General features: G+C 40.2%; 1 protein-coding gene and 1 pseudogene across 1 annotated transcript in view; both read right to left on the bottom strand.

Annotated features, from left to right (window-relative positions):
- Rad51b (RAD51 paralog B) overlaps positions 1–26,728 on the bottom strand; it is a 754,045-nt gene that overhangs the window by 594,693 nt on the left and 132,624 nt on the right. The gene's annotated exons all lie outside the window — the stretch shown is intronic.
- On the bottom strand, positions 25,527–26,321 carry LOC118595113 (annotated as a pseudogene).

The raw sequence follows: 26,728 nt of genomic DNA, 5'->3' as shown, positions 1-26,728 counted from the left end.
TACAGTGACAGGCACTGGGGTGGGGGCACATGTAGCCAAAGGTCTGTTTCGAGCAAGGCCGGTCAGCTATGCCTGAGGTCGGCCACACCTGAAGCCTGAGGGCCAGGGTGACTAAGAAGTCTCTTTCTGCAGCTACATTTGCCTCCCCGTATGATCCAAGTGAGGAGATTTACCTGGTCTGCATTTGGCTTTACAAATAGTCACATGGTACCAGAACAATGTGAGGCCACAGTAACATACATGAAAGCTTTGATCTACCTGTAGGGTATTCTGAGACAACACAGGGGAGCTTGGAGAGATTGTGGGGACATCAATGGTGGCCAAGGTAAAATGCCAGGAACAGCTATTGCTCACGGGAAAATGCCTGTTGACCCCTACTTGCTTATTTTCTAGATAAATACGGTCTTTGAAACTAAACCCACAAACTGCCATCCAGATTGTATCTCATTTCCACTTTCTATAACACCCACTTAGGCCCTCGCTACAAATGACAACTTCTGAACAAGCAGGAGACACTCAAAGAAATAGACTCGTGATTAGAAAACCAAAGGAAAATCAGGGTGCTTGATTCCTAGCCCCCACTCCTTACTTTAGAAGAAGAATTAGAAAGTTACTATTAAGATTCCATCAGGCCTCTCCACAGCCCCCTCCTGCCTCTTTCATAAGAAGTCATCACTATGTCTGCCAAGATTTCTTGGTGGGAACAAGATTTTGTAAGATGGAACAATTACACTTAATTGAAACTTAGTTTCTGGACATCTGCCAGTATTTGCATTTAAGTTATTAAGGGCTGGTGCACAGTGTTTTCCGTTGGATCTTCTCTCCAAAGGCTCTCAGGTCTATAATTCATATAATTTCCATTTTTAACTATGAAAGTATAATGACGGCAACAGCTTAGCTCTTATGTTCCCTAAAGTTTAAGTTACAATAGTCCACACATCTTAAATGCCAGACACTTAGTAAGCTACTACATGACAAGGGGCAGCACTGTCAGGAAGCGGGGAGATGGGGAAATGTGCTGATTGCTTCTATTCCCTGGTGAACTCTGGATAGATTTTTCTCACAGAAACAAGATTATAAATGGCAGCTCGGATCCTTTCCTGGAATGTTAATGTGGTAAAGTAATTCTAAGGCAAGTCTCTTCTTGCATATTAGTACTCAACAAGAGAAAAATCGTGTAAAGCTTTTTTATATTTATATCTCAGATGTGTTCATTTTGAAAGACACTAGCTTTCCTGTATTAGTCATTTTCCTGAGTGTTTGAGTATGTAGCTAGAACAGGTACCAACTGCTGTTAGACCTTGGGGAGGGGCTGTGTATTGTGTCCACCTCCCCCTCTCAGTGCTGGAACCTGAGCAGGTCTGCTGTGGTTGGCCAACCCAGAACAAATGGGGGGTATTTCTGTGGGCTTTGTTTTATTGTGCTTTGTTTTGGCGTGCGTGCGTGCGTGCGTGCGTGCGTGTGTGTGTGTGTGTGTGTGTGTGTGTGTGTGTCTTATTGGTCTTTAAGGTCCTCATGTTGTTGAGGCTGTGAGGCCTCTAAGTTCTCAGATATAGACTCTTACCAGAGAAGAGTGTGAGGAAATGGCATGGTCTGTCCTTTCCCCAGGCGGACTGGGATTGGGGAGCTCCTCCTGGAGGACTGGGATTGGGGAACTCCTCCTGGAGGACTAAGATTGGGGAACTCCTCCTGGAGGACTGAGATTGGGGAACTCCTCCTGGAGGACCGGGATTGGGGAACTCCTCCTGGAGGACCGGGATTGGGGAACTCCTCCTGGAAGACTAAGATTGGGGAACTCTCCCTAGAAGACTGAGATTGGGGAACTCCTCCTGGAAGACTGGGATTGGGGAACTCTCCCTAGAAGACTGGGATTGGGGAACTCCTCCTGGAGGACTGGGATTGGGGAACTCCTCCTGGAGGACTGGGATTGGGGAACACCTCCTGGAGGACTGAGATTAAGGAACTCCTCCTGGAACTTTAAGGAGGAATTATCATTTTGGCTAAAAATTCGATCTTTATCATAAACTATACGTGACACATTCATTATTTCCAGTACTCATCTCTTTCACATTGATTCGGAATCAAATGAGGTTATACATATACTCTTAGCATTCTTGTAGGTAAACTATCCTTACTAACCTGAAAATAGCCAGGCATGGTGGACCAGGCTTGCAATCCTGGGACTCAGGAGAAGAGGCAAGAGATGAATGAGGCCAAAGGGAAGTCAGTCTGTGTTACACAAGGAGTCTCACTCAGGAAACAAAAGTAAAGAAATAAAAGTAAATTAGAAAAAAAAATAAAGCAAAAATGTTTAATTTTGGGTCAATAAGTGCTGACAGGTCTCTCTCTCCAGCAGCTTTGAGACTAGAGGTATTGCTAATGTTTTAATTCAAAGTACAGCAAGAAGTGTACCAACTCTCCACTGAAGTACAATACCAGATACTTAAATATTGAGATCACACCAAAAGGCAAGGAAAACTAATATAGAGTGATTCCTTTGTACCTCAAACTTAAAAATAAATAAACAAAAGATATTTTAAGAGGCAACATAATCAAGCACAATCAGTAAATGACTTTCTACCATCAATTTTTCAAAAATAAAGAAAATGCTTCTTTTTTGTTTTACGTTGTGTTGTTGTTGAGACAAGGTCTTGCTATGTAACTCTGGCTAGCCTGGAGTTCACTATGTAGATCAGGCTAACCTTGACCTTCCAGAGATCCTGGAATGTGCCACCACCCCAGGACTAATCCCATTTTCTGGTGCCCAACTCCCCTTTGTGGGAGCATGGGTTGGTCATTTGTGGCCTTTACCAACCCAGATAGCTTCCATGGATCCCCGCCCACAGACTTTGTGAGCAGCCAGGATGATCTTCCAGTACATGCTCCAGCGGAAAGAGGAAAGTAAAAAGTGGAATAGATAGGTATAGGATATTAAGGTAGATTATTGTATATACTAATAAAGTAATTTAGTAAAATATCAGCCTTAGATAATTTGCACGGTTATGGGTTCTTGTATGTTGATATAAATGTAAACTACTTTTATATTCCTATTTATGATAATTTATATATTAAGACAAATACAAAACTATATTTCTTGTATTGTACATATATTTCTACTCCTATTAGAAATATCTTGTATATTGGATAAATGTAAAATCATATTTGTCATACTGTCTGTATGTTCTATCTCTGTTTAAGATATTTTGTATACTGATACATATTTAGGATTGTTGTCATACTGCATATTGCACTATACATTTCTACCTCTGTTTAGACATTTTGTGTATTGTCACAATTTTGAGGTCATTGTCCTTTTACTGTACATTTGTTTACAGACTGCTTACCTTGTTTACATGAAGGCTTAGTCCTTAGGTTATTTAGGCAGATAAAACTTACAGATTTATAAACACTCATGCTTGTCATTTCTATAGTTAATGTTATTTAAGTTATCCAGATTTACAAATACATAAGTCAAATGGATAGGTAATCTTCAAACTTTTAACAGACCTAGAAAATAGGGCATTTAAATAACTTAGAATTCTGCTGACTTGAGACACAATTGCTCCTGGCAGCACCAATCTGATCCCGAGAGAATGTTGGGCTTTTAAGACACTCCATTTGGAAGGTTTGTCTTCTTCCCGGTGAATAATGGTCTGCTGGGCAAAGAACTGCCCTTACCTCGACTGCTGACAGTACAAATGCTGTCCTTTCTGGATGAGCAGGACACAAGGAAAAGCAACTGCTGAACTTTGCCAAGACAGAGAAAGATGGTCTTTGAAAATTCCTGCTTCTGAAAATGGTCTGTCAGATATTCTAGGCTTATAGCCAAATTGGATGCCCCAATAGTGCTGAGAAACTTTAGGTGACTGTCCAGGCTGCCAGCTGTCTCTGTCTATTCTCAAAAGATTTTCAAAAATTGCTTGTGTGTATTTTCCCATTTTCTCAGGTATTATTCTATTCCTTCTCAGGTCTTTGATGAGGATGAAGACTAATAATTACAAGTACAATCTTCTCATATCTTAGCTAGAACATACTAAGTACAAGATTCAGATTCTTCAGGATAGGACAACTTTTGGAATAATCTCTCTAACATACCACTTACTTATGTTCTGGACATCTCTGGATTTTAGTATGTGTCTATTGTTCCATGTTGTTCTTGTTGGTTGTAGTTACATTTTGCTTAGGTCAATACCCATTATTTCTCCTGGACAATAATCACTTCTACTGTATATAGTTTTGGGTTAGGTTAGAACTTTCTTATTTAGACAAAAGGGGGAGATGTAGTGGGTAGCTGTTTGAGCCATGCCCTGAAGTACTGAGGTAGCAGGTAACTGTTACTTACACCTGACCATGACCTTGAGGTACATGCCCCTGGGGCGTGGCTGCTGGAGGAGGGGCGCCCTTAAGGCCTGGGAAGCTCCTATGTGGCTCTTCACTACCTCATGGTTTTTGGATGCTGGGACAGACCAGAGCAGAGCTCACCAGAGAACAGCATTGAACCATGCCTCACCCTTCCAGGATCCTGTGACAAATTCCTACATTCTGTCTTATGAGTTCACCCCCAAGTAAGTTCTTTTGATCACCAAGCAGACTCTGTGGGTTGCTAGTGACATAATCCCATTAAGTCCGCACAAGGACAGAGGCTCCTGGGAGAGGCAGTGAGGTGGCCAAATCAGAGCAGGCCACAGCCTAGATCTACTGCCCCCCATCTTCCCCCCCAGCCCCCCCACCCCCCACCCCCATACTTCTACTCAGCTTCTTGGAGAATCTGACAGCTTAGTGGTTTCATTCTCTTTGAGAATATGCTGAACTGAAGACTGCACAATAGAAATTCAGTCTTCATTGAAAATTTTCACAAAATTACCCGTGTAGATATCACCCAAATATAGTAAGGTGACTAAAAGCTGGCAGAAACATTAATATCAAAGGGCATTTTATTCTCAAAAGCATCCGAATAGGAAAAAAGGCGTTAGGGTCTGTAATTCAGAATGGAAAAAAAAAAAAAAAACCCACAAAAGATGTGAAAGCAAGGGAATGTGTGAAAATAGAAAAATAAGGGCGTGTGTTGAAAAAAAGCATTATTATTTTTCCCACACTTAAGCTTAGAGAAATATTCAAAGCTAAATGCAAGGGTAGCTCTAGATCTTAACATGTGCTATTATAGAAGGTGGATCTCTCCTGACTAAAGAACCTGTCACCATTCTGCAATGTGTCTGACTATAAAGCCAGGTGCCACTCTTGAGAGCAGAGTCGATACACTGACAACCAAAAAGAACATAGATCCTGCTCTCCAGGATCTTGGGAAGAGACAAATAATGTACAGTCAACAAATACTGTGATGATAAGGTAGTTTGGGTTAGCCATGAGACAGCAGTTTATAAGAAAGTCACTTGAGAAAATCAAGTTTAGGCTGATACGAGAAACTGGGTAAGAACTAAAACACATGGACAGTGAATGATGCCAAGGAGCATTGTGTAGACAGCTAATAGCCATCCGACAGCTGGGTGGAATGAAAAGAACTCAAACCCAATGGAACAAAGGCATGGACAGGGCAACAGGAAGACAGCTAAGAGGTGAATGGGACCTAGTCAAAATGCTCTGCCTTGAGAACAGAAAGAAGTCCCTTGACTAAAAGGAGACCCAACATGGTCAGCTTTGTGTTTTGGAGACTATCATACAGAGTATTGGAATAGTTTAGCAATGGGATGAATGGTAGAAGGCTATTGCCACAATGCTGTGGAGGCGATAGGGCCTTGGACTAGAATGATGGTAACCAAAAGGGAGATGGAGAAAATGTTACGAACTACCTGAATATCACATTATCAGGAGTTTGATAATGGAATGTAGGGAGGTCAAAAGAAAAAAGACAGGCTTCTGACCTGGACCCACTGAGGTCATGGGAGGCAGAACAGGTGTAGCTGGAGTTTTCTTCAGGCTTGTCTAGCCCCACAGACCCCACAACCGTTTATAAAATAATCATTCAGAAGCTCATATTAATTAAACTGCTCAGCCATTAGCTCAGGCCTATCACTGTCTAGCTCTTACACTTAAACTCTGTCCACTTCTGTTAATTTATATGTCACCAAGTGTTCCATGGCTCTACCTGTTGTCTTTACATGCTGTTCCCTGGATGGCAGACTGGTGTCTCTTCCTCTAGGCCTTTACCTCCCAGCCTTTTACTCTCTGTTTGTCCTACCTATCCTTCCTGCTTGGTTATTAGCCAATCAGCATTTATTTATCTATCAATCATAGCAACATATATTTACAGCAGGCAGATATCCCACAGCACTTCCCCTTTTCTGTTTCTGTTTTGTTTTGTTTGGTTTGGTTTGGTTTTTGTTTTTTGTTTTTTAACCAGAGCTGAGGACTGAACCCAGGGCCTTATGCTTGCTAGGCAAGTGCTCTACCACTGAGTCAAATCCCCAACCCCTTCTGTTTTTTTAAAAAGGAATATTTTAACTTTAACATAGTAAAATTACTAACAGAACAATTATCAAGCAAAAATTACAGTTATAATATCTAGTCTATTTGTATTTGGCAAAATTAAAGAAGATATCCTATCTCTCTTATATTTTTGAGTCTAAGGTTTTATATTTAACTTATCTCTTATCATAACTAAGAAAATTAAAACTATCTAGTCTTCAACTACATCAAAGACCTCAGAAGGATATAATACTACTTGAGAAATAGGAGAAGGATGCAAGCAACTTTTGGGAGCTTTGTGAGAGTAGACAGAGACAGCTGGCAGCCTGGACAGTCATCCAAAGTTTCTCTGTAAAGTTGGGGCATCTGTCTTTAGCCCACAGGCCTAGAGTTTCTCAGTCCCTTCTCTCTGTGTCCTGTAGAATGTCTGGCAGTTTGCTCTTCGAAGCAGGAACTTGAAGGACCATTTTGCCAAGAAAGGTTCAGTGATCACTTTCCTATGGGTCCTGCATGTCCAGTTGATACATTTTTTTTTTCAAGCAGTCCAGGCAAGAACAGTTTTTCTTATTCTGTAGGTCTTTGAAGTGTCTGAAGATTACCTATCTATCTGAAATATATCTATGTATACCTAGAAAACTTAACATGACTATAAGTTTGACTATCACAGAAGACTAATTGTTCCATTATGATTTAAATGAGTTGTATAAACATAATATCTTAAACAAGAGTAAAAATATACATACAGTATAACAAAATTAAATTTAAATTTTTATCAATAAACTAAAATTCATAGCAGTGTAAAACATTTTTAAACAAGTGGCTCTTTAAAAGTAGGTTCAACGGGGTTGGGGATTTAGCTCAGTGGTAGAGTGCTTGCCTAGCAAGTACAAGGCCCTGGATTTGGTCCTCAGCTCTAGAAAAAAAAAAAAAAAGTAGGTTCAACAATATACCCTTTTATCCTATCATATCTATATCAGTCATGGGAGGCAGAACAGGTGTAGAGGGAGAGGGGTGGCAGAGCAATTAGATTAAGGATATATTTTGGAATGCCTCCAAAGCTGGACAGAAGTTGACTCCAAAATGAGTAGGACATAAAGAGCTCAGGGTAGCTGTGCTAAGTTAAGAGAGAGATAAGTCCCCAGTTGAAGTAAGACGAATTTTCTTAGTGTGAAAAATAAGGTGGGGGTCACAATATAAAGAAGGGTGATCATAGCACGAAACCTTTCAATAAACCAGCCACAGAGTTAGTTTTCATGTGTTTTTATCACTGTTTATATTTTTCTAAAAATTTGTGCTTTGTTTTGCCTGCATGCATGTATCCATGCACCATTTACATGTCTGTTGCCTTCAGATATCCTGAAACTACAGTTACAGATATCTTTGGGCCCCCATGTGGGTGCTGGGAACCAAACCTGAGTCCTCTGGAAGAGTATCCAATGCTCTTAACCACTGAGCAATCTCTCAGAATCCATTTTATCACTGTTAATATTCACATTAACCCATGATATAGGCATTAGTATCTTCATCTGACACACAAGAAAACTGAGGCTAAGAGATCTCATATACCTTGTCCAATATTTCATAGTAACAGACCTTAAACTAAAACCAAAGTGTGGACTGGGCATGGTAGCACATACCTTTAATCCCAGCACTTGGGAGGCAGAGGCACACTGATGTCTGAGTTTAAAACCAGCCTGGTCTACCGAGCAAGTTCAGGGAGAGCCAAGGGTACACAGAAAAGCCCTGTCTAAAAAATAACACACACACACACACACACACACACACACACACACACACACACACACACACACACAGGAAAAGAAAAGAAAAGAAAAGAATTTAAAAAAATTTTGTGAAGATTTGTAGACCTGACAGTAGATGAAGGAGTTTTCCATCTGATGATTTCCTCTTTCCATTGATGTAGACTTAGTAGCTTGCTGACCATCAAAACAAAATTGACATGTGAGATGTTCAGAAGATAGAAGTTCATTCATTCATTGAACAAGTACTTTTGGAGTACCTACTATACAATGGGCACTATGCTAAGTATAGTTATACCAGTAATGAAAGACTGGGTTATACCAGTAATGAAAACAGGAAGAAAAGACAGAAGGGGGGAGAGAGGGAGGAAAAAAGGGAAGATGGAAGCGGTGGTGAAAAGGAAAGAGGGAGGGAGGGGAAAGGTTCCTTTCCCATGATCTTTTTTTTGTAGAGAAACATCGAGAATGCTGGTCAAACACATAATTTTCCTGTATATGGGGGAAAGGACAAGGAAATGGGCAATAAGACTGAGTGAGCATGCAGGGAAAACTGTTTTACACAAGGTGTTATGGGAAAGGTACGTGTGAGGAGGTAGACACAGCTGGGACCGGCGAAAGTCCATCGGAAACATGCTGTCATAGAGAGAGGAAGAGAATTATTAATGAAAGCTGATTAACACTGAGGGGCTAGATAAGGTGGGAGTCCATGTACACACAACACCATGAATCTCACACTATTGCTTTCTTCAATTAACTGAGCAGCTCAGGAGCAACTGCAGAAAAACCTATGTCCTCCACTGCTAGGAGCTTGCTGGACAGATATAGCTGATGACAGGACACAAGAGTTATATTCGGCAAGAGAGAAGTCAGAGTTGCCACCTGTGACATATAAAAGAGGGCGGGGAGGGTCGCACAGAACTTCTTCGTCAGAAATCACAAGGTCCCTTTGGGATGAAGAGCTGCTGCATATGCTGGAAAGATATGGAAGTTACGGTCAGAAAGGGAAACATGCCCACACACATTCACTGACAAAAGCATGCAGGACGAAGAGGCAGTTGACAGAAAGAGGAATGTGTCAGAGAAGGAAAAGGTATCAAAGATGGGGGAGGGTTTATTTTAATTACAATTATTTAATTAAACATGTACGTGTGTGTGTGTGTGTGTGTGTGTGTGTGTGTGTGTGTGTGTACATGTTTGGGCCTGTATGTGAGATGATGGGCTTGTGGAGGTCAGAGGACAATCTACAGGAGTCAGTTCCATCTGCCTGAGGCAGGCATGAATAGGAGCTGGTTTAGCTTAGGACCCTATTTGAGTCTGGATTATAAATATACACATACATCCTCTTGTAACAATGCACTTGACACCCAGCTCCTTCACCTGTATGTTCTATGCACAAATGTCCCTCTCCAAACAATAGACCTAGCAAGTTGAAAACCTCAACCCCCAGCCTGCATCAGGCTACACATACTCCCATCTCTGAACAGGGGTTTCTCCACTCCTAGTAACAATCAAATTTAGACAGTTTCTATTTAAGTGTATGCCCAATGTATTCAGATATGAAGAACAGAAGGGCCAACCTGGTCTGAACTGGTTTTGGATGATGTGCAGCAAAGCAAAATATCTAGAAAAGTTTTAAGGAAAATCCCCTATTTGCCATCTTATGCCTATGCACAGCTGTGTGTGCATATTTCTAAAATAAAAAAAAAACATTATAGGAAGAGGCATGTGCACTAGGAAATGCCAATATATGACCTAGTCTATCAATCACAGTAGAGAACCACCTGAACTACACCCCTTAGTAACCAGCCCCACCTTCCTTTAGATGCAATAAAAACAGACCCCAAGGTGCAACCTGGGCCTGTGAGTTCCCCCTCATGTGACCTGCCGTCAATTGTAACCATTTTATATTGCTTTGCTCTAAATAAAGTTATCTTGCTTCTTCTGCAAATCTTTGTGAGCCCTTACCTACTGGATTGAGTGAGAAATGTCTTCCATAGGTGCTCGATTGGTCCCTAGTGGGTGGTGCTCTTGAGGGAGGGAGTGGGTGGCCTTGCTGGAGGAAGTACATCACTCAGGGTGGGCTTTGAGAGTTACAGCCTTGCTGCACTTCCAATTCCCACTCTGCTTCTGCATGTGGCTGTGATCTCTAAGTTTCCTGGAAAGATGTGGTTTTTTAAAGAAAAAGGATACAAAGGGTATTAGAAGAGTCACAGGAGAAGGAAGGTGCAGGAAGGCAGAGGGCAGAGAGGAGTTGCTGAGTTAGTGGTCCACTGTTAAGGACTTCGGGGAGAGAAGTAACTGCTAGTTTAGCTGGGCTGCAAACACACCCTCAAACAGAGCATCTCCAGCAGTGGGGGAAGAGTGATGATCTGAAAGTGGCAGGGAAGATTTGGGAGGATGAAGACCCAGGACAGTAATGAAGATAACAGAAGACAGCAGCCATCCCCTCAGAGAGGCTGGAGGAAATCAGTATCTCAGGGGACAGCCAGACCTCAACCTAGGGAGGCCGATTCTGAAAGAAACTTGCCAATGCCAAGACTGGAGCTTGCCTGCCTCAATTGACAGCCAGTGTTTGTGCAGCTTAGTTGGAAAGAAATTCAAGAAAACTGAGTCTGAGAGAAAAAAAAATTATATAAAAAAATAAGCAATTAAAGTAATAGAAAGTGCCCTGTTGACCTCTGCTGAGCAAAGAGGTTTATTTAGAGTTGACTGAACAAGCAGACACCATTTAAGGACCCAAGCAAGTTCCTGTTGCCACATCTGGTTATGTCCTCAGCCTTCTCCACGCTTCACAACGCTCTCTGTAAATCCATGTTAAAAGGACGAGACTAATGCTCCTTTTCATTTGCTCAACATCCCCTCCATAAAGGTGGTCCATCCAAAGGTTAAAGTAAATACTCAGCTACAAAACCATGCTGCACATTGTTTTTATTCACATGCAAAGGTGTTCTCTTCTCATTTTTGAACATGAAAGGCACAGTACAAGATAATACAATATGCTGAGTATGGTATCATTTTTGTAATCAATCCATGGTTTTGTTTTGTCTTCTATGGTGCTGGTGACTGGGCCGAAGGATCTGCATGTGCAAGGCAAACAACCTATCACTGAGCTGTGTGCCCAGCCTGGTTCTTATTATAGTTCAATATACATAAAATATATTATTTTAAACACTCTCAAGAGTACAGTTCAGTGACATGGAATGCAGTTACATGTGTAACCACCACCATTATCTATCTCCAGTACCAATGTCATACTATGAATATTAAATACAAAAAGATGCATGCCAAAAATGTTAACAATGGACAGTTCAATTTAGGTATTTCCCCTACTTTTTAGTTCTCTATATTTCTTGATTAGTTTTTCCTAAAAGAAAATATGTTCCCAGTGTAAATTTCTAATTTTAAATAATTTTTAGACACTGCCAGTTTGAAAATTGAAAAAGAGATGGAGGATTAGCAGCCACACTCATTACCTTACTTAGAATTGGACTAGAAAGTTTACAAATGATTGCAAGCACTTCAACGTTTCCATTTGTTTATTAGACTAGGAAAAAAAAAAAACACCACACCAATTGCTAATAAATACTATTACACCATAAAAGAGATTACTGCTCATCATCCAAGAGAGCAGAGAGACTTCATCCAGCAATTGACAGGAGTAGATGCAGATTCCCACAGCCAAACTCTAGGCAGAGCTCTGGGAGTTCTGTAGAGGAAGAAGGAAGGATCAGAGGAACCAGAGGGGTCAGGGACACCATGAGAACACAGCCCACAGAATCAACTAACTGGAACTCATGGGGGCTCTCAGAGAACAGGAAGTCTGTAGGGGTCTGAGCTAGGTCCTCTGCATGTATGTCATGGTTGCACAGCTTGGTGTTCTCGTGGGGTTCTTAACAAGGGAGGCGGGAACTGTAGCTGACTCTTGCCTGTGGTAGGACTCTTTTCCTCCTACTGCATTGTCTCATCCAGCTTTCATGTGATGGTATGGGCCTATCTGGTCTTATTGTGGCTTGTTATGCCACGTTTGGTTAATGTCCCTGAGAGGCCTGCTCTTTCCCTGGGGTAGGGGGGATGTAGGGGAGATGGGGGGGGAGACTAGGGGGAGGGGAGTGAGGAAAAACTGCAGTCTGTATCAAATATATGAGAGAAGAATAAAAAGAAAGAGATTACTGCAACATAAATTACTGTTGCTTGGTGCCCAATTTCCTCCTTCCTAGTTATGAGAATCCCCTAAAGATAGTATTTCCTGATCATCTTCAGTAGTTAGTTATAAGGGCCTAGGCATTAGACAGAGTTCCTGATAGACAGACATGTTTTCCCTAAACATATGAACCTATCAGCTTCTCTGTTTTTGTTCCAACTGGTCAACCCTAAGTTGGGGAAAGAAGATACCTTCAAAGACCCTTAAAGCCCCACCTATAGGAGAGGCTTCCTGAGTCTCCTCCTGCTTTGTGGAGGGTCTTTTTCTGTTTGTGCCTTGTTGCACGTGCTTCTTCACTTCTAATACAAGCCTTTCCTGACTGGCTGATTCTCTTGGTCTTCTGCTGTCTACTGTGTCTGAGATATCCCCCATCACTACCTGTTGTACTAGAAGATTTCCCTGCCTTTTAATTCTAATGGGCAGAGAAAATGCATCCAATCAAGACCCCTAAATTATAAGTTAGTTGTTACCATGTGACAAATTTTAGCCAAAGACAAGTGCTGTGTACAAAGTTCTGAAAAGCGGGAAGCTTTCCCTCTCTTCCTGCTAGGAGTAATACTGATGAGATAGATGATGTTCTAGAGGCCATCTTGAACCACAGTGTAAAACTCTAAGGCCAAGGAAGCAACAATACAATTGTCTCACTTTTGTTACATATAATTTTCCTGATATTAACTGATGCTGTTGCCTCCTATATCATTTTCTTTCCAAGCATGTGCTACATCCCTTTACTCTTATCAACAAGTTTACAAGACCTAAGCTAGGGAAACAATCAGTCAGTAAAATGCTTGCCACTCAAGCATGAGGACCTGAGTTCAGATCCCCAGCACATACGTAAAAGCTGTAAATATGCACAGTGATGCACAACTGTAATCCTAGCACCAGGGAGGCAGGGACAGGAGGACCCCAGGGCTTCCTGGCCAGCTGATCTAGGTCTAGTCACACCTTCAAGCTCTGGGTTCAGTAACAGGCACTGTCTCATTTTTAAAAATGTGGACAGTGATAGGAAAAGATATCTGACATCAACCTCTGGCCTCCACAGACAAGGACATCCAGAGACAAGTACACATGCACACACCACATACACAACATGATTATTAAAAAAAAAAAAAAAAAAAAAAAAAACATGCTAACAAAAATCAGTAAAATGATCAAATCCAAAGATGACCAATTTTTCAAACTTTTCCCTATTTGACTTCATTTTAGGATCAGCCATGCCAACCACTACAACATTTCAAAACCCATCACTCCACTGTCAAGTTTTCTCTTACATCTCTTCACTTCTTCTCAGTTTCCTTGCAAGGGTCCTTTACAATCAGGAGCCAACCCTCTAAACTGTGCTGATCAAGACAGTGTGTGTAAGAGTGTAAGTGCATGTATATGTGTGTGTGTGTGTGTGTGTGTGTGTGTGTGTGTGTGTGTTTAAAGGCTATTTTGAAAATAAAACTTTGCCCCCAAACAATTATTCACTTAACTATAAACAAAAGACTGATAATTAACTAGCCCTTTACAAAATACTTATATAAGCCAGGACTAGTACATGTTTTATCTACAGGCCTCTCGGTGATTCAGCAAAGTAGGGGAAATTATCTTAATTTCAGAGATGTGTCTAAGGCCCAAATAATTATCCAGGATCTCACAGCTGGCAACTGGATAGACCAAACTTTGGATTGTTGCATATAAGTAAATAAAATCCAAACTACTTTTCGTACTGTCCGCCTGACATACAAGTCTCTCAAAAAGATGACCATGCTTCAGGAAGAGATCATCATCAACACAAACAAAAAGTTGAATGATTCTAAAAATTAACAGCAGTACATGAAAAAAAAAAAAAAGCATCAGGAGTTCCTAGGAGGGAGGAACACTGAACTCAGGAGATCATGGAATGCTTCTGCTTCTTCTCTATAAAAACCCTAAGAATTACTTTTAAAACCAAATCCCTGTTGAAACCTGTCCACAGCAAGTCAATAAAGTGGAAGAGATATTAAAACTTTGGGATGAAGAAAAGCTTTCAGGGGCTTCCTCTGACGTTTAAATTAGTGCCTTTACAAAGTCATCAAGAAGGCATTTCCTTCTACGCCATGTGCTACGGGGATTTGTTTCTTCACATCTTAATCTTGAATGGGAAAATTAGACAGAAGCTTAGCTTGTCTGCCAAAATTAACCCGTTATTGACTAAAAAGGACAGAGAGTATAGTGAAAACTAGTTTCTAGAAGTGTGTGAAATTAGATTATCTGTATTTGAAGATAATTTGAAAAGATCTGAGAAATTCCTTCATGAACTGAGACAAGCTATAAATGCAAATAAAATTTTAGCCACACACAGATTAGACAGGGATGTAGAATTCACAGGACCCAGGCTGTTTTAGAACGACACATCTTCAATTTTCTTAAGTGACAACTAACTATTTAGTTACAATACAGTTTTCAAACAGCACTTAAGAACGTTTAAAAAATTAATTAGCATTTCTATAGAAATGCCAAATCCCTCATGGAAATCAATAATCTATGGAAAAGGAATTGGACATTAATCTATTAAAAAGCCAACTCAGTTTGGGTATATTTTCTTAGCTGTTAGATTAAAATAATTAATTTCTAAAATTAAAATATTTTTTATAATATCCTTAAATGCAGCAAAAATCTAGAGATATTAGAATTTCATTTTATGATTAAAAGATGATACTATTTTCTATCATACATATGAGGAACACTAATTATTGGAAATTTAGATGACAATAAAGAGGATAAAGCCATGTTCCTACGATCTTTAAACACTAACATTTACTTCTGCTATTAACATGTTTATATAAACGCTGCCATTCTACATGAAGCAGAAATCTGACATTCTTTTTACTTTTTTCATTGTCACTTAAACTTATGGCATTTTCCTGTTGTTACTTCAAAGAAGTCACTTCTAATTATAGGGGGCATTCCAATGAATTTATTTAAGCACAATTCACTTTAAATAATTGGGTTGCTTCCAGTTTCTGGGCTGTTGTTAATAACGCCATCTGGAATATCTTTATACAATGTGGAGGTGATTTGGTTAGTAGAATTGCTAGTACTGAAATTACTACCCAGTCACATAGAGATGAAGATGGTTAGCTATACTGGGTTCATGATTACTATTTCAAACTTTTCTACATTAATTGTTAAATACAGACAACAGTAAAAGTGAAATTCTGTAAATGCACAATTGTATAAAGATATCAAAGATTATAAACACGTCACTCATTTCTCATGCCACTCTACTTTCCTCTTATTTTGCTGGTGGGAGTTTGCACCAGCTGCATCTCTCTGATGGGAACAGTATATAATAGTGTTCCACTGCACGTCTCTTCCCAACGACATATTCAGTGACATCATGCCAATGACCTGAACTGTCTATGTCGAATGTTCATATCCTGGAAAGTGGAAAATGCTACTCACTGTGGTTTCTCGTCACCATATAACCCCCTGGAAACTGCCCTGACTATTCACATAGTGAACTATACTGTCATTTGGTTTATTTCACCCTGACACTAGTATTTTTCTTCCAAATTATGCCTTTTAAAAACCTTTCAGGAGCAGGGTGGTGAGATGGCTCGGCAGGTAAGGGCTCTTGCCACCAACAAGCTGTGTTCAACCCTTTGAGCCCATGTGGCAGAGAAAGGGAACGGACTCCTGCTGCTTGGCCTCTGGTCTCCACACATGTGCCGCGCCATGTGTGCCTTCCACATGGATGAATTAATATTTAAAATACTGTAAGAGAACTTCGACTAAAATAAACTTTAGAGAGAGGGCAGCAGAGGCTGACATCTAAGTGTTTTCATCAGCCTGGCTCCCTGTCACTCAGTCACTCCATAAAGCATTCTGAGAGAATAGCGCTGAGTAGCTGTGGGAAACAGAAATGCCTAAGACAGGCCAAAACGATGACTGGAGATGGAAAATGAGGCTTGCCAGATATAAAATAATGCTAGGGTGCGAAAAGAGGATAGATCGTGCTAAAGAATTTTTAAATGTCTATAAAAATAAAGAATTTTTAGAGTAATAAATGGTATCACAAAAAAGTGAAATAATGGTTTAAGGCTGAGGAAAAACTCCTCACTTGGGGCTGGGATGGAGGTCAGCAGTGGAGAGCTGGCCCTGCATGTATATATTCTCTGGAGAGGGAACAATCCAGTTGTTCCTCTTCAGACCTGCTACACACCACACTGCATCCCTCCACCAAGGCTGCACTGGATAGAAGAGACCCCTTTCATCTCCTAAATACTCACTCATCTTTGAGTTAGCGTGGACGCTCAATAAATGTGTCGTTAATGAGTGGATGAAAACAGTTTGATGAACAAGAATTCAGTTTCTGGGCTGATGACAGGCTGAGCATTTTAATATACTGAACTATTTTTTAACAATAACGCCAGGCATGCGTGCTATTTTTATCAAAAGGAAAACCCGGCCACTCCACAGATGAGCAAATCAGAGAGTGACTAGGAAAGGACTCTAAGATTAAGGAGACAGCAGCCCAGCGATCTGGTAGCTCGGCCAGGCTCCCTCGAGCCCCTGCTCTTTACCACTTGGCCACACCATTTGGCCTAGTTTGGCTTCTGTTACTGTGAGAAAATGCTGACCAAAAGCTCTTAAGAGAAGAAACGTGATTATCTGAACTTATTGCTACCAGGTCACAATCCATCACTGGGGGAAGCCAAGGCAGGAACTTGAGGTAGGAAAACGGAGTCAGGAACTGAAGCAGAGCCATGGAGAACTGCTGCTGATTGGCTTGCTCTCCATGGCTTGCTTTAACTTGCTTTCTCACACAACCCAGGACCACCTGCCCAAGGGTAATATCACCCACAGTTGCCTACCCTGTCCCCACACCAATCAACCATCAAGAAAATGTCACATAAATATGCCAGCCTGATGGAGGCCTGTCTTCAGTTGGGCTCCTTCCTCTCAGGTGACTCATTTGTAAAAGGTGACAAAAACTGACCCTCATAACATGTCTCAAGAAAATGTAGTGTCCACAGAGGGCTAGTGGTCAGGATTGGATTCTTTCAAAGAAATGGATAAGCAGTGTTAATTCGGTGCCAAAGTGTAGATATCCTTTTACAAATATTCATTCTTGGTTTTAACTGTTACAGTTTGTCCTTTTCATTCATTCTTCTAATTGAAGGGTAACACAAGTGTTAAATGTAAAAATCAGCAGATGCTACACCTTACATCCAGATCAATACACAGTCATCTCAGGAGTGTGTTCGTGGTCTGCACACTCACGCCTGCCCCTCCAGCTTCCATCAGTCACAGAAGCTGTGATTGTTCTTAAGGAATTCACTCTTGCATGAATTGTGTGCTTCTGAATTATGTATGCTAGTCACTGTCAGGAGCGCATTTTCCTTTACTTCTATTTATTTTGTTATGATTTGTTTTGAGACGAAACCTCACCCTGTAGCCTCAGCTGACCTTGAGCTCCGGAGAGGCCTGCCTCTGCCTCTTGAGTACTGAGATCTCAAGCTTGTGTCTCTCTCCTGCCTGGCTCCCCCACATTTAAAGGGCACAGATCGCTATCTTAGATACCCAAAGTAAAGAAAATAAATGTGAATAAAATGTGAGTCTCCGCTAGCAAGTTTTGATTATATGAATTTCTTTCCATTTTCCCCAATAAAAGGCTTTTATAACCTTTTAATGAGAAAGGAAATACGACTTAAATATTCTAAAAGTGTTTTAGATGATTCACTTGCATCTGTACAAGATAACATGAATACTGTTTCCTTGACATGTATGCTGCACTGTGTTACATATAAAGACAAGAAGATGCAGGTGCAAATGTGCCACAAGCGTAGCAGGATAGAAGTTACTTCAGCCATGCCTAAAATACAACATTGAGTTTAAAAAGAAGATTGGGAAAACTCCAAACAACTTGCTCAGAAATGGGTAAATCTCCAAATTTACCAGACTCAACAAATGGAAAAAATGAATAAATAAGCTTTTAAATATTCCCAGCAATCATTCATATAAAGTAACATGTCTCCATCACTGACAGTGGTGTGGGAAGGGAAGAGCCAACAGCGTCTCTGACAAGCTACCATAGCTTAATGGTAACGGAAATTGAACTATAACCCAAATTACTAACCTTCACAGTCAACAGTTTGATTTGAAATACCAAAAAAGGAAAGGACAGCCATGAAATAAAGTTATCACTGTAAGACATTCGTAAAAGGACAAAGGATTAGTTCATTACAAAAGTTCCATAAGTCAGTCCAAGATTGCTGTCAAGTAAAATAATATTCACAACTTAATCATTTGGACCACTTCATGAAGAAATTCTTAAGCTTTTTTAAAACTTTTATTTGTATGAGGTCATGTATATATGAAAGAGGGAGGAGCCATTTCAACAACTCAGTTAATAGACACTGTTCCTCATGTATAAGACACACAAAAGCCATGATGTAATGTTATGAAACTTGTAAAGACACTATTATTACCTCAATTCTCTCTACCACATACAAATAAGAAACATAAAACTCTAACAAGCAATGCCACCCTAACACTGAAAACATATTTTCACCTGGCTTTATTGATGTCATATTTTGTATTCTTTATCATTTAATCATATTTGTGACTATTACTAATAAAAAACAAAAACTTTCAAGTGTTTCTTTTTAATTCTTATTTTTATAAACTTTATAATAAAAATCTTGCAAATAGAAAACATCAAACACTGAAATTAACCAGGGCCAAAATCTACACATCTCAATGAACTTCATTACAGTTGGAACAGCATTTTGAATCAGTGGAACTTCACACTGGGTTTTACACTTTCACTATCAAATATATATACATCTATATATTTATGCACCACCCAAAACGAAAAATGTATGACAGTTTTAGAGTGGGGGAGGGGAGTTTTCTTAAAGGACAAACAAAAATAATTTCAGCTTTAAAAATTTCTTTCATATACTATTTTACTTTTATTTATTTTTAATTTTATTTCATTTTTCTTTCGTTTGTTTTCTTGTTTTTGTTTTGTTTTGTTTTTCCCTGAGACAAGGTTTCCCTGTATAGCCTTGGCTGTCTAGGAACTAGCTCTGTAGACCAGGCTGGCCCTGAACTCGCCTATCTCTGCCTCCCAAGTGCTGGGATTAAAGGTTTGCACCAACAACATGCCTGGCTTAGACTCTATGTAGTCTCTTTGGCTTACTCCTCTTGGATTTTATTTGTCACAAGGATTTTTTAAATGTACAACTATTTTTACCTTACAGAGTCCACAAAACATGCTCCCTTCCCCCCAAGTTCATAATTTATCTAAGAAACCATTATAAGGTGATACTGAATAATTTAAGATTAAATTAGTAGAATCATTCTTATTATAATTTATAATCAGAATCTATATACCAAATTAATCTCTCTCCCTCTCTTTCTCTGTCTCTTTCTGTTTAGCCTATTATTATACTCTAAAAGCACACACTTCCCTGAATTGTTTTGATAAAGAAAATGGAGGCCAAACCATTCATCATGCCCATTACGACACACGAAGTTGACACTCACTCAAATACTGTCTGAAGGAAATTACCTCTGTTGGCTCCAGCTGCTTCTCCAAGTGTGTACACAGACATGTCTGTTTGTTTACTGAGCTTTGTGACAGCCCACTGTAACTGATAAAACACTGACTGCTTCTTGCCTTTAGAGTCCCTGTTTTGCAAGAAAATGTTTACTATTCTTGCCAGGAAATTACAGAAAATGGGAAGAAAAAGCCAGACTACTTTCATGTGTAAGTGAACTGCAATTTTTAGGGAACCGTTTCCCACCAGAAATTTGTCTACATACAACTTAACAAACTTTATATCTTATAGCTGTTCACATACTATGTTTGCCTTCTTAAACATATAAATAAACTCTCTAATCATATCCAACACAGGTTCAGAGTCCAGTTACTTGAACTGGGATGGGTAAACCAGAACATAGCTGTAGTTAAAGACTGCCAAGGTGACTCAACCCAAGTAGCAACATGGTTTTCTGCTTCCTCAATGTGCCAAGGATGCTGCTTGGGGCCTGCTCCTGTGATCATGGAGGCTTGAGCCTGGTGACCTCATTCAGTGAGATGCCCAGTCTAATTCCAAACTAAACACAACTGCTTTCAGACTGAAGTTCCAAATTAGGAATAAGCTAATTACTGCAATTTAAATTGGAAGGGAAAATTTTTTGAGAGCCTATAAATCAGAAAGCCCTTAGAACTGGAATGAGTATGGGAGTGAGGAAATGAACTCATGTGTATAAAAACAAATTTATTCACTTCACTCAAGAATGTAAAAATAAAGTAAAAATTCCTAAGCTGAGGTTTAAACATAGTCCTCTTTATAAACTTGAATAGATAGGAATTGATTATTAGTAAGAAAGGCAGACATGTCATGGTAATAAAAATAAGCTGTCCCAAAGAATAATCAGATAATTAGTTAATCAGGAGAGAATAAACAACCCATTAATTAAAATTCACAACCTTCCAATATACTTCTTCCATTACTAGAAAGACATAGAAATGATAATTAGTTAATCAGCAGAGAATAAACAACCCATTAATTAAAATTCACAACCTTCTAATATACTTCTTCCATTACTAGAAAGACATAGAAAATTAAAAGTAATACCTCAGGGCCTCTGAATTTTTCCTATTTTGTACATCTATAATTGTTCACCCAGGAGATCATCCTAAAGGTGAAATATAGGCAAAAATGGGGCAACTAAACCTAGAGGAAAATCTAGCCATGACATAATTAACACTCTCTGAACTTATGTTACTATTTAACTGACAAACTACACACATAAGTTGTGCTTAAGTTGGGCCATCCCTTGGATGAAACCTGTTTTACAATACATACTTAAATGCTATAAATCTGCCAAACTCTACTTCTTCTTAAATTAATCCAATATGACTTCAGAGCAAGTGTTCATAGCAAAATCTGCCCGGAAGAAAACACTGTAAGGACATACTTTCACAATGCTGGCAAAGGACCTAACCATATTTAAGCAAAGATATATGAGACCTGAATCTCCCAACCTGAGCAATACTCCCACAATGACAAAGCCACGCCTGTAAATCTAAATTTTAAGCTGTGTTACAAAAACAGGGAGCTACTTGGTCTGAATAACATGAATAAACAATTCGGGACTTAAACAATAACAATGTCAGATGACCCAAAGTCTCAATAATCTTTGTCTCTCAATTTCGATAGAACTTACAGGCTGAGTCACGTGGTAGAGCAAGCAGATGACTATTACTTTCAAGTCATTTTCCCATGTTTCTTAGATCTTTGTAAACCCACAGAGAGGTCACAGCTATGGACAATTCCTCTCCTAACTCTGCAGAAGGACAGCCTCAGGTGAGAATGGACTGGCTCTTAATGACACTTGATTCGGCGGATGAGGGCCAGCCACCGGAAACAGTGACATTACAACAGCAACATTTGAAAGTATGCCAGACCTCTTAGGCAGGATGGATTAGAGAAACTAGAAGAAAAACAAAGCCAAATTATGATAGTCACTACCCAGTTGTTGCAAAAAGATGGCAGACGTGTGAGCTAATAGGGAAAAACAGAAATGAGCAGAAACAACCAAACAGATTGAATCTGCAGACAGTCAGCGGTCAAAGAATGACCATTTTTATGGACAGCAGTTGAGAATGACACCTGACCTCAGGCCTCCATACACACAAGAACACATGTGCATACACATCTGCACACATGATCACACACAGAGATACATGCGCACTCATGTACAACTGTTGCGGCATATTTGATCACATTGTAAACCTTGAGTGTGCAATAATTAAAAAAAAAACCTTGAGTCAGAAGGCAGAGCCAGCAACTAGTTGATAGGAAGAAGCCTTAGAGAGTTAGAAGGAGTCCGGAAAAGGGATAGAGAAATGCACAGGAAGTAGTAGGGAGGGACTCTGAGTTTGGTGGTTTTTGGTTGGGGACAGCAGAAGAGACTCTTTCTTGTCGGGTTGATGGCTAAAAAGGAAGGTCAGCTGTTTGCTTCTTGGCCTCTCTGAGCTAGCAGGCTTTCATCCCAGTATCTGACTCCCAAGTCTTTATTGGTAAAACAGAACAATATAGACTTAATTAAAAACTACATTTGGCTAGAGGCAGAGGTGGTTCTGTTAGAATGCTGAAGTCCAGCCAGGCCTGGGCCTCAGCCTGAGCAGCTGGGCAGTGATTATGGAGCCTCAGTCAGTAGCTGAAACAGCAGTAGATTCAGGTGCAGCCACTGTGCCAACGACAAAACAACATGCCACACATGGACAAACACCAAAAACATTAATAATTTACTAAGTAACAGAATAAGAAGAATGGCTGAAAACAGCTTGGTGCAACAAAGATTTACAATCTTAATTTGCCCGAAGCACTAAAAAAAAAATTAAAATCAACCAGTTCTCAAAGTACTCATCACACATCAGGCAGACAAAGTTCATAAAAACAGGGAAGTTTGACAACCATGGGAAGTGTCACATACACGGAAACAACATGTTACAGGTCAGAAGACGATACAATCAATCCTGAGCAGAAGGCAGGACATTTTTAGATGGGTGATGGTAAAAGTAACTCGTGCCAAATCAGGGTACTCTCTCTTCAAACAATATCTGGGCCCACCCCCAAATCTCTCTGTACCTACGAAGTCTAAGCACTGGCATTTTCGCCTGTGACACTTCATCAAACAAACTATGGGACTGAAGCAAATCAAGTCAGTTTCCAAAATCTTCCCAGTCACCTTTCACTGAGCCACTCTTGCTGCCCCGAGGACCCTGGAGACCACCAATGACTCTGAAAACCCATCGCTTCTCTAAGGCCTCTCCTACCTTTCACCTGAGCCCTCTAAACTCGGTCACAAGAATTTCAAATCACCCTACCCTACTTAATGACATGGCTTTTTTGTCGAGATCACGGAATACTTAGCTTGCGGCACCAGACACTCTAGGTCTCCAGACCGGCTCTATCACTTCGCCATGACATAACGCTGGACAAGTCCGTCTGTACTCTTGCTGATGGAATCTGAGGAAACAAAGCCAGTCTCTGGGGAGGGGAGTGATGTGAGAATTTGTGTGAAGTTTTAATAGTGGAGCCAGTACATAAATGTCAACATATTTTGTGAAGATGACTAAAGATCCATATTAGGTAATATCACTTTATTACATAATTGGGAATCAATATAAATGTTCAGAACCTAGATACAGAGGATAATAGATTATTGTTTAGTCTATATTCACAGACTTCTCAAGCCTGCTGAGATTTCTGATTTTGTATCCTGAGTCCAAGTCAAGTCCACTGAAGCTTACATCCATAAGCAAAAGCCTAGTGAGCCTTTTAAGCCGAATCAGCTTAGCATGGCAATAACCAACCCCATTTTTTTAATGTCTATTAATTTGGGAAATTTTAAGCTCCTTTTTGTTGTAGAGTATTATTTCAAGTGTGGTACATTTATGTTGCATTAGTTTAACTCTGTGAAGCTGTGTGACTGTGCTTATCTAACACAACTGAAGGTCTAATAAAGAACTTAACGGCCAATAGTGAGGCAGGAAACAGAAATAGGTGGGGTTGGCATCCAGAGAGGATAAATAGAAGGAGAACTCTGGGAGGAAAAAGAAGGAAAAGGATCAGCCTGAGAAGGAGGAGGACTCCAGGGACCAGCAACCCAGCTATAGCAAACCACAGAGTAAGTGTAAGATTTACAGAAATAAGAGAACAGGAAAATCTTAAGAAAAGCTGGCAAGAGACAAGCCAAGCTAAGGCTGGACATTTATAAGTAAGAATAAGCCTTTGTGAGTGATTTATTTGGGAGCTGGGTGGCAGGCCCCCTAAAACAGCAAAAACAAAATTAACACCTTTTTTGATGCTCTATAATTTTATGTATTGATTTGCTAGTCTTCCTAGCTTGTCTGTGCTGTCTACAGCAATGCTCTCCAATCAACACTTCTACGGTGATGATACACTCCATATGTGTACTATCCAACAAGGTAGCCACTATCCCCTGAAGCTATTGCACATTTGTGATTTAGCCAATGCATCTGCCGCATGACTTTTTTTTACTTTAATCTTAATCTAAATTTAAATGGCCACAGTCATTTTAGACTTTGGCTACCATTTTAGACAAAGTGGGTCTACAGTAAGTATGCCATAGAAAAGCTTCCTTCCCAAGGGTGCACATGCACATCGCTGACTCATATTGATACTCATGGCATTCCCTCTGCTTAGATTTCAGTCCCCCACCTCAGTGTCAAACTCCTGCTCATCTTTCCAGGAACCTTCATTCCTTTCACTTCTTTGAGAGAAACAGAATAAAAAGAGCTACAGTGCAGGAACATTGCAAATTAACATTGAAAACCCAGAAATCCTCTTCCTACATCAAAATTAACTACATTTTAAGCAAATCTTGAACCTCAAATTTCTCACCTGTAAAATACTAATACACAGTCAAATCTTGCAAATTTTTTGCAAAAATTAGAAATTCTGAGTATGAGCTGGAGAGATGTCTCAGTGGTTAAGAGTACTGTTTGTTTACTGAGAGGACCTGGGTTCAATTCCCAGGGCCCACATGGTGACTCATAACTGTCTGTAACTACAGATATCAGAAGCAGGTATCTGATGCACTCTCAGGCCTCCATTGGCACCACACATGCTTGCGGTACACAGACATACATACAGGCAAAATACATACACATAAAACAATTTTTTTTGTAACCAAAACTTTAATCCCAAGGATTCTCACAAACATATTACAAATGACAGCATGAAAAAGATATCTTGCACAGTAACTCAAAGATTCAGCTCTACAATGTACCCTTAAACTGATAGGACACTGCTAACTTAAAGCCTTCCATTTCAAATAAAATGTTACAAACAGCTTTTTGTCCATCTATAGCAATCGGTGAGGAACCTCTTTGCCAGCCTTCAGAGTGCGGTTCCCACCCTTTACCTATTGGCTTGTGTTCACAGCAGCTTTTAAAGACTGCTTATCATTGCCCCACAGCTCCACAAGTATCCCAGGTACTAGAGAAACTACAGCTTTTTCCATTTCTGCCAGCTCTTTCTATATCATTAGCACATCATACTTTAACTGGGCAGGATCTAGGTTTATTTCAGTCTATGAAAAACTAAAGTTCAAAGCAAATCCAATCTTGCTTAAGGGAACATTGTAAAGTAACAATTCTTGATATTATATGCCTCCTATGATCCATTTGGAATCACAGAGGATTACATCGTTATGTGTGTCACTGTTCCAAGAGACAAAACAAATTTGAACAGCTAAAACATCTTAAAAATGCACCAAGCTTATGAAGTCTCAAACCAAACTTGAATTTCCTGTACATACTCCTGTCAAATGAAGTTCTTTCCTGTACATCACTTCTTTTGCAAACTGGTCTTCTACTTCCTTTCTCTAGATCGGCTACGGGACCTAGAGAAGGATCGAGACGGCTTGTGATTTCCCTCATGAGACAGAGACCTTTCTCTTCTCCTATCTCTAGAAAGAGACCTGCTCCGGCTTCAAGAGAAGCTTCTTCTTGGAGATCTTCGCCGAGGTGGAGGACTCCTCCTCCGGTAATCATCTAGAGGGCGACGACCCCAAGAGGGAGGTGGGCCACAAATCCGACTTCTTTTTCCACCATTCGGAAGTTCCACTCTTACACGGCAGCCACACAGTGTTCTTCCATCTAGCTCTCGGATAGCATCAGCGGCATCTCGGGGATCCTCAGATTCAACGAACGCAAAGCCAGGAGGGTTTCGAGCAACCCACACACTTCGGAGTGGTCCATAATAGCCAAAAGCACGTTCTAATTCAGTCTTGTCCCCATTGTTTCCAAGATTACCTACATACACCTTATAATCTAATGGACAGGAATCACGATGCATTTCGAGATCCTGGGTTCAAAAAAGCCGAAGCTCAAATCCCAACACTCCAACAGGCCCACCCGTGCCCTTCGGGAATCTGCTCCCCGGCCCCTGGCGTCCACGAAATGGCGGGACATAAAACAATTTTTAAAAAAAGAAAATCTGAGTAACATTATCAAGTAGCCAACACTTTTTTGTCTACTTATTTTGTGGGATAATGCTTTTATACACTGGTTTAATAAAATGCTGATTGGCCAGTAGCCAGGCAAGAAGTATAGGAAGGGTAAACAGATAAGGAGAATTCTGGGAAGAAGAAGGCCGCCTTCCAGGGAGCAGCATGAAATGGCACACAGGTAAAGCCACAGATCATATGGCAACATAGAGATGAACAGAAATGGGCTGAGTTTAAATGTAGGAGCTGAGCCAATGGCCGAGCAATTTTAATTAATATGAGCTTCTGTGTGTTTACTTGGGTCTGAGCAGCTACGGAC

The sequence above is a fragment of the Onychomys torridus genome, chromosome 14 (assembly GCF_903995425.1).
Source record: "Onychomys torridus chromosome 14, mOncTor1.1, whole genome shotgun sequence".
NCBI classification, from domain to species: domain Eukaryota; kingdom Metazoa; phylum Chordata; class Mammalia; order Rodentia; family Cricetidae; genus Onychomys; species Onychomys torridus.
Note: the sequence above shows the minus strand (reverse complement) of the source record. Positions and strands in the feature narration are given on the sequence as shown.